The 9,706-nt window shown below is 34.4% G+C and overlaps 1 long non-coding RNA gene across 1 annotated transcript; it reads left to right on the plus strand.

Moving 5' to 3' along the window:
- Nucleotides 1–1,631: 1,631 nt before the first annotated feature.
- On the plus strand, nt 1,632–3,688 carry LOC127705787 (uncharacterized). Its single transcript, XR_007984034.1, has 2 exons — nt 1,632–1,860; nt 3,413–3,688. It is a non-coding gene; the product is annotated as an uncharacterized LOC127705787 (long non-coding RNA).
- Nucleotides 3,689–9,706: the final 6,018 nt, after the last annotated feature.

Consider the following 9,706-nt stretch of genomic DNA (forward strand, 5'->3'; position numbering starts at 1 on the left):
CAAGATAACGGTAAGCGTTGTTGAATTTATCAATTATATGGAATTTAGTCGGGTCTTTACTGAGTTTGGCCATAAACTGTGATTCATAACAGTACAGGAACAAGTCTGCTATTAAAGGGGCACACTTGGTGCCCATAGGAATACCTACAATTTGTCGATAAACTTTATTGCCGAAACGTACATAAATATTGTCAAGGAGAAAATGTATGGCTGTAATCATCTCATCACACCTCCAGTAAGTATATGTATATAAATAAGAAGATGTGATATGAGTGCCAATGAGACAACTCTCCATTAGCATATTTACCTTTCTCGTTTGACAAAAAGGCTTTATTTGAGTTGCAGCAAATAAATTTCCAATTAGATTTATCGAAAGACCATTTAATTAAATAGGAAAACTTTTGTTTGATAAGATTGTGTGGAAGCGTAGTGTAAAGAGTGGAAAATTTAAAACTGTCAACCGAATCAAAAGGATCACCAAAAGCACGTAATTTATCTATAACATCCAAAGATGAAGTAATTCATATCACAACTCCATTCAGTGTGAAATATTCCCTCGTGCAGGATAACAAGCCACAACTATAAGAGAATGTCATAGTGAAATAAATTTGAAACCAGAGTGTCATTTTCAAGTTGATATAACAATCGGAACCATATTTCAATCAATTAATGCTGTAATTAGCATTTTGTCGGTGATCTATGGTAAAACCATTTGCTCATACCTAAGTGACATTTAAGGCAGCTAGGACAACGAGGATATTGATCAGTATTCAAGAATAGCAAAACTGGTCACAGTAAAAACAGTATGTTAACCATTAAAACAAAAGAATGTCAACATTGAAAAGTGAAACAAGTGATGTACCTGGCATAACCAATTCGTTGACTGGTCCGGCCCACAAAAAATATTCTTTCACAGATAAAACGATGATTTACATAACATTTTTTTACATATAACATGAAATCAAACATGTTTAACCCCGCCACATTCTGTATGTGTCTGTCCCAAGTCAGGAGCCTGTAATTCAGTGGTTGTCGTTTGTTGCTGTAAATCATGTTTGTTTTTCTTTCATTATTTTGTACATAAATCAGGCCGTTGGTGTTCTCGTTTGAATTGTTTCATATTTGTCATTTCGGGGCCTTTTATAGCTGACTATACGGTATGGGTTTGCTCATTGTTGAATGCCGTACGGTGACCTATAGTTGTTAACTTCTTTGTCATTTGGTCTTTGGTGGAGAGTTGTCTATTTGACAATTATACCACATCTTCTAATTTTTATTTAGACCTAGAAATATCATCATTATACGATTGCATGTACGTGTCTGTCTAATAACATTTATGTTTATGTTTATATCGGGTTATATGACTATCGGCAGTATTTGGACGTCATCTCGATGGATAATTAGATGGCGTCTAATCTAAAATACTCACAAAACGTTGATACATTACAGCAAGTCCATGCATTTTTAATTGTTTCTTTTGGACTTTTTGTTATTTTGATATACGTTTTAGAGCGTTTTAAATAAAATATGAGAATGTGGGTCCAATTTGTGAACATGAATTTGACAGCTAATGCCGCTTTAAGTCCGCAAATTCATCCTAGAAGAATTCCAGATTAGTATTTTCCGTCGCCTTTGGTGAATATACATAATGATGTGTGACTTGTTATTGTCTATACAAATTCTGTTTTAGCAGCAACGTTCTGAGATTTTTTGCAGACGAAACATCGCAACCGCAACAGATGCATTCATTTGATGATATCAAATCCGCATTAATAACGGGAAGCCAAGTGTGGTATAACGCTATGTTTTTTCTCTGTAAAGGAGATGTTCCCTGGACAGTTACCGGTGGTCGTGTGAGAGGTATGAAATGTAACCAACGTAGTGTTTATTTGGTAATGATCTTACAGTGTTGAACGGAACCTTTTTTTATCTCAAAATTGTGCTTTTCTTCATTACTTAGGAGCCAAAATCAGGAACTATGCCCTTTAGTTTTTTTCAATCTTAAACTGAACATGCTGTTGATTCCTATTGTTGTGTTCCATTCGATCTGATTAAACCTTGAAGGTTAATGCAATCTGTATTTGGTATTATGTTTTCAACATTTTCCGTTTGTATTAGGTTAACAAATTGATAAATGAATACGGTTCATAAAATCATACAGAAGATTGGTTGAATTATTGTTTAAAACTTAAAATTCTAATTTATTCTTCGCAGATATCAAATTTGTCAATGTTGCTCATTGGTCAGAATGTCATTTCACTCTTGGTCCATGATGTTCATCATGTCAAAGCATTAAATTTGACATTTTGCATTTTTGATAAAAAAATCTTCTTGATATGATATACAAATTATTTCGTGATTAAAAAATCTATACAATAATATGAACGGTTAAAGTAGGAAACGACATACTGTCAACAACTTATATTCGCGTTTAGCCCTTTCTAGACGATTTAACGGCAATTTATCTTCGAGATCCAAGTTTAACATATTTACGACATTCACGTAACTTATTTTTGTTTCGGGGCCGTCGTGTCGAGCTTACTAAAATCTATACACTAGTAATACATATACTCTTACGTGACTAGAAACTTTTGTCTGACGTGCAAACGGACAATGTTTACAGAAAATGATCTTTCGGTTGCGCATAAAAATCTTTTTACTTTGAAATCTATATATGCTCCTTTGATAATAAGAAGATATAACTGTGCTTTGTTTTGTCAAACTTGTGTGCTGTCGGTCAAATGAACCGTTCGAGGAGTGGACAGTTTGGCTTTTGGACAAAATGTCTGGTCGAACCAATTGTCTGAAAAATGAGGAATAAAAATTAGAATGGAAATGGGGAATGTGTCAAAGAGACAACATCCCGACCAAAGAGCAGAAAACAGCCCAAGGCCACCAATGGGTCTTCAACACAGTGAGAAAATCCCGCACCCGGAGGCCGGCTTCAGCTGGCCCCTTAACAAAAATGTGTACTATTTCAGTGAAAATGGACGTCAGACTAAACTCCAAAACATATAAATGAACTAAAATTAAAAAAAAAAACAGATATGAAATGATATGGTACCTCTGATTTCTTATAAATTTGAATAAATGGACTTAAAAAAAAGACCGTTGGTTTTCCCGTTTGAATGGTTTTACACTAGTAATTTTTTGGGGCCCTTTATAGCTTACTGTTCGGTGTGAGCCAAGGCTCCGTGTTGAAGACCGTACTGTGACCTATAATGGTTTACTTTTATAAATTTTGACTTGGATGGAGAGTTGTCTCATTGGCACTCATACCACATCTTCTTATATCTAATTAATAGGTATTCTTTTTTCAGCCAAAATTAATGCCAAGTATGTCGTTGTTTTTTTTATTACAAAGATCCAAGAAAAAATCCAACAAATTTTGAAATATGAATTTCTTCTTTAGATTTTGATATAACAGTCTCAAGCTCTCAAGAGATCATCAGTTCCTCTTTGAATGCACTGGTACGTCGGACAGGTACAGTACAGTCAGAATACATCGTTGTAACGAGTACACTCCATGACAACAGGGTCGTTAACTTTGAAGTGACGGATAACGACGCTAAGACATTTAACATGGTCTACAATGGAACGAAAATGTGCTACCTACAAACAACGATGCCCGGTGGAACTGTCAATTATTATGTTGTGTGAATGTCGTCATAAACAACTTGTAAGACAGTATTTTATTTTGATATTGCAAACAAAGCCCTATTAGTATCAGGTATTTAATGTATAAGGAAAATTAACATTGAAAGTTTTAATTATGTAAAACACTTTATCGCTACTTGACCTTCATTGCTGGACATCACACTCACAGACGTTCCCATAAACGTTTGGCGTCACAGAAGAAAATGTTGTCTGACACCACAAAGGAAAAGTGATTGTTGTATGACGACACTAGTTCAAATCTTACAAATTCTCAGGTCAAGTGTCTCAGATTCAAAATATTAATAGTCTATAGGAAGACATGTCACTCCTATCATTGACTATATTGCCAGTCTGACATTGACCCACCAATTTAAGATTTATATCATACTTTATTTGTGTTTGTTCAACCTTTCGTTCCTTATTAGGTAATTAACATAGTTTCAGGATCTCATATCATAATATTTTATTAATTTGAATGGACGTGAATACAACAATAAATATATGATGTCTGTTTTAATCATTTTGCCGGATGCAAATGAGGCATGGATTATACGTGCAGTACATTCATAATAGATCGTAGTAATATAAAGACACAAAAACCCCATCTAGAGGTTAACGTACGGCGTAAAAAATAGATGAAAAAAGAGGGACGAAAGATACCAGAGGGACAGTCAAACTCACAGATCGAAAACAAACTGACAACGCCATGGCCAATAATAAAAAGACAAACAGACAAATAATAGTACAGATGACACAACATAGAAAACTAAAGACTAAGCAACACCAACCCCACCAAAAACTGGGGGTGATTTCAGGTGCTCCGGAAGGGTAAGCAGATCCTGTTCCACATGTGGCACCCGTCGTGTTGCTTATGTTATTACAAATCCGGTAAATAGGTTAATTCGGTAGGTCACATTCGTGAGAAGGGAAGGGTATTGAGTGTCAATATGTCAAGGTTTAATAGAAAAGTTATGCAGATACTATCAACGATCTCCCATCAACCTCAAATTCTCAAAACGACGACAATAAAACATTAAGATGTAACCAAAGACAAGCTATGAAGAGGTTTCTGACAGGAACATGATTATATAGCAGGTTTAAACGAGTATTTTGACATCCCAACTCTTTCCTTTTTCATCTTGACCAGTGGAATATAATAACTTACAATAGAAGTCTACAAAAAAAAAAGACAACACTTGTTTGTTTATTATCGTATCAAGATTTGCTCATAGTAACTGATAGCAAGCTCAAATTATTAAACCTGCCACCATTTTTTTCCGGAAAATGCCTGTCCTTAGTTTAGAATATGACAGTTGTTGTCCAGTAGTTCTGTTGATTGGTATAGTCGAGCGTTTGCTACGCCCATAATAAAACTGTACCGAATGTCGGCGCAAAGCATTTCTTCTTGCTTCAATCAATAATTTAAGTTGATATTAAAAATCCAGTTAAAGAGATACAACCGTAACTTATGCAATGTATTCCGTCGTATACAATCTCTTACATTTGGGTGAGTGCCAAGCTCTATGCACGAGATGCAGCTATTGAAACAACTGCTGGAAGGTTCAGTAGGAGACATTTTGAAAATCAAATTTTCTAGCTCTACTCATCATATCGTTGGTTACCAGAGAGCATCCAAATTTTGATGGTCCTGGTCTTTCAACTTTGAAGAACGTACCTAATTTATTTAAAAAAAAATATATTGTATGATTGTTTTTCGACCTAAATTTAAATTAATTGTTTATCAATATCTAGTATCCAATGCTCAGGTATTTATACATCCTTAGCTTTCAGATTTTTGGGTTTTAGCGTTCCTGATGACGGAAAATCCAGATAGGCGCGTCGGCCTGCAGCTTTATAAAGTGTTGTTTTCATTTTCATTGTCAGTGGATGTTAATCCTTTAAACGTCTAGTAAGACAACGCAGCAGGTTCATAAGACTCAACAGTGCCGGCGCTCTAAGGTAGCACTCCACAGTTTGAAAATAAAATTAAAATTGAACCACAAAATATTAAATCGTCTTTTATTCCTGGCTTTCTAATATAAATACATCAAGCCAACTGTTTGTGTCATACAAGTGCATATGTATGTAATCAGTATATTCCATAGATTTAATATTCAAAAGTTAAAATGGTGAAAAATAATTCCTTTTTTGTGTATCCATGGCAACATTCTGTATTTATTTATCATAAAATATTACAAAAAGGGGCATGAAAATTTCACATATTCCCCCCAAATTTGGTTAAAACTAGAGTTTCAATGCCTATAAGTGATACCTTTTCTGAAACTGTTGACATTAATCTACCAAATGATCAAATAAAAATTGGGTGTCTTTCGCCTCATTTTTTCGTAAAATTTAATCCCAAAGTTCGTGCGACAAAAAGTTAGAAAAAAACAATGCAATAATTGCCGGACCGATGTCTGGTATGGATATGAAAATACGGACTGTTATACAGATAAACAGCCCATAATACATACATTACACAATCTTGATGTTCCTATAAACCCACTATGAAGGCTATATTAATCTTCAACTATCCAAAAATGAATTTCATTGCACACTAGCTCTCATATTTGAAAAATCCATGCGAAACTACACACCTAACAGTGGAGTGCTACCTATTCGAACCAGTTGGAAGGTCAAAGCAAATACGAAGTTGAAGAGCATTGAAAACCGAAAATTCCAAAAAGTTGTGACAAATACGACTTAGGCTATCTTCGCCTTTGGGGTAGAAAAATCTTAGTGTTTCAAATAATACAAAATTTTTAGAACAGTGAATTTCAAAAAATGAACATATCAATGATATTTCATGTCAACACAAAAGTGTGACCGTACTAGTGTTAGTATGTGAGTAGGTTAAATATATCTATATCTTTGTTGTAAAAAGTTCTTTTAAGTACGGAAAATGCTACATTCTCTAAAATCTAAGTTGTCACTGTAAACAGGTTCCTACCAACCTAGAAATGTACTTTGCGCATTTTATTAATAAAAAAACTAAGATTCTGCAACTCCCTGGGCAAAGTTGACCTTACACATCTTTGTTCATTTTAGCCTCTGGATTTAATCGCTGTCCTACATGATACTAGTATATAAAAGTCATGTTTCTATGTTTCTTTCGGATAAAAAAACAATCATACTTGGTTGCTTCTTAAAATCTTACTCTTTTCGCCTTATTTGGGACAAAAACATAAATCCAGTTAAAGAGATACAACCGTAACTTATGCAATGTATTCCGTCGTATACAATCTCTTACATTTGGGTGAGTGCCAAGCTCTCTGCACGAGATACAGCTATTGAAACAACTGCTGGAAGGTTCAGTAGGAGACATTTTGAAAATCAAATTTTCTAGCTCTACTCATCATATTGTTGGTTACCAGAGAGCATCCAAATTTTGATGGTCCCGGTCTTTCAACTTTGAAGAACGTACCTAATTTATTTAAAAAAAAATATATTGTATGATTGTTTTTCGACCTAAATTTAAATTAATTGTTTATCAATATCTAGTATCCAATGCTCAGGTATTTATACATCCTTAGCTTTCAATTTTTTGGGTTTTAGCGTTCCTGATGACGGAAAATCCAGATAGGCGCGTCGGACTGCAGCTTTATAAAGTGTTGTTTTCATTTTCATTGTCAGTGGATGTTAGGCAAACAGCCATCAATCAAATGGATCATTCACGATGATGTATGCAGTACACGCCTGTTTAGATGTTTTCTCACCAAATGCATAATTCATCCATCTTTAATAAAATAGCCTACTAAGTGTCTTATTTGACATATTCATGGAAAAAATTACTGACATCTATCATTAAAATCATGTGTTTTTAGATATGCAAATGACTGGATTGTTGTCTTTTCTTGCGTGTTTCTTATAATATCAACACTTTGGTACTTAAGTTTTTATTCTATATATCCATTTCTTCCGTTACGTCTTTAGGTTGTGTTTAGTCGGAAGTAAGGAAATGGCTCGTCGTCATCAGTATGACGGTGAGGCAGTGACTGACTGCTAAATAGAAATTATCCTTTTAAATCGCTAGAATAGGTTTTTTTTCCATCTTTCATGTGGCCAAATTACTAGTATAATTATCTGGAATAGCCCTTTGAATGTTGGAAATTAAAGGAGGATTTAGTTCTTATGCATTCAATAGATTTTCCCTTTTCTCTTCTTGTTCAAGGAATTTGCTTAAATCGAATTTTGATAGCACAAAATCAGTCTCAAAGTCAAATAAACTGCCATCCATTATGGATATAGGGGTGGAAAATGAAAAAAATATTGTGTCTCGTGATCAATACTTGGGTCTACAAAAACTTAAAAATATCAATTATTTTTCATTACATATTATTCCCCTTTAAAAAGAAAAACAGTTTTTTTCATACTTATATATTTTGTTCTTTATTTTATTGAGTTTTACAATATTTATACATGTTGTATTTACGTTTGTCTGATTACGTCGCCGAATTTTCAAATGTCTTAATCTGTTATTCATATTTTTTTAAAATTTTTTTTTAATTTTTTTTGTTTTTATGGGGGGTATGAGACGGGGAAGGGGGCAATATGGGGAGTTAGGAGGCAACACATATTTCTTTGTTTGGCTTTGTTTGTTTGTACATATGTTTACTTTTTTCTTGGTGTGGAGGGGTATATATAAATGCAAGGGCGTAGGAAAGGGGATAATACCCGCATTACACACTTGCAAAGGTGAGGGACAATACTATAACCCTCCTTTTGGCAACTAAGATTGTTATTAAAATATAAAGTGACTACGAAAGTGAACATTAACTTATTTCAAGACTATTAGAATATTATGATAGAAAATGTAGATTAAAGGTTTTTTTTTGCTTGTCACTTTAAGAAGTCCCCCCACCCCCTCCCCACTCAACTTTTCAATCTACTCCTACTTTACTGATATGTATCAAAGGAATAAGAAATAATTTTACTCTCACTCAGCTGATAAAGAGTTGAGAAGCGCTAGTGTTAACGCATAATCCCTAATTCATTAATAAGTAAATGTCTCCATACATCGTGGTACATAAACCGGTATGCAATTTTTTTTTGTTCATAGATATAAGAAGACGTGGTATGAGTGCCAATGAGACAACTCTCCATCCAAGTCAAAATTTATAAAAGTAAACCATTATAGGTCACAGTACGGTCTTCAACACGGAGCTTTGGCTCACACCGAACAGTAAGCTATAAAGGGCCCCAAAAATTACTAGTGTAAAATCATTCAAACGGGAAAACCAACGGTCTAATCTATATAAAAAACGAGAAACGAGAAACACTTCAACAAACGACAACTACTGAACATCAGATTCCTGACTTAGGAGAGGTGCAAACAAATGCAGCGGGTTTAGACGTTTTAATGGCACCAAACCTTCACCATTTTTCTGAAACAATAGTGTAACATCACAACATAGAAAGACACACTATAAAATATCAACTGAAATAGCTTAACTCAATCAAAGGACATATTAACACCAGTGAACAAACACTGAACAAATAAATTTCACCTCAATCTTTTTAATTATGCAATTGTCTTAAATGCAAAAAGTATTACATTCTAATTAAAAACGTCGTACAAGACAGATACAAAACAAAAGTAACAAAATAAACGGGATGGTAATAACCAGCCGTATAGTTTTTCTGCATTTGTAGCCAGATCAAGGTCCTCGGCTTTCGCCTCGGACTTGAACTGACTACTCGTGCAGAAAAACTATATGGCAACGGTTGTTACCAGCCTGTTTTATGTTACCTTTGTTCTGTATCTAATACTTGTCTTCATTTATTGCAGCGTTGATATTGAGCGTTCATTTGTTTAGTTCGTTGCTGAAAGATTTGTACTTGGCGGTCATTGCTTAAATTTGATATGAGAAATTAATCTGATGTCAAGCCTAATCTTGCGTTGAATAAGAGGGCTCAACTTTAAATCTAAATCAGTAGTTCGACTTCTTAGACCACTCGGCCACCGATGCCCCCTTGATACTTCAAAGGTCGGTGACTGAGTTTGTATTCATTTGTCATTCATAGGATCACTCCGCTCACACAAAGACTA

Source organism: Mytilus californianus, unplaced genomic scaffold (assembly GCF_021869535.1).
Source record: "Mytilus californianus isolate M0D057914Y unplaced genomic scaffold, xbMytCali1.0.p SCAF_6, whole genome shotgun sequence".
Lineage (NCBI taxonomy): Eukaryota > Metazoa > Mollusca > Bivalvia > Mytilida > Mytilidae > Mytilus > Mytilus californianus.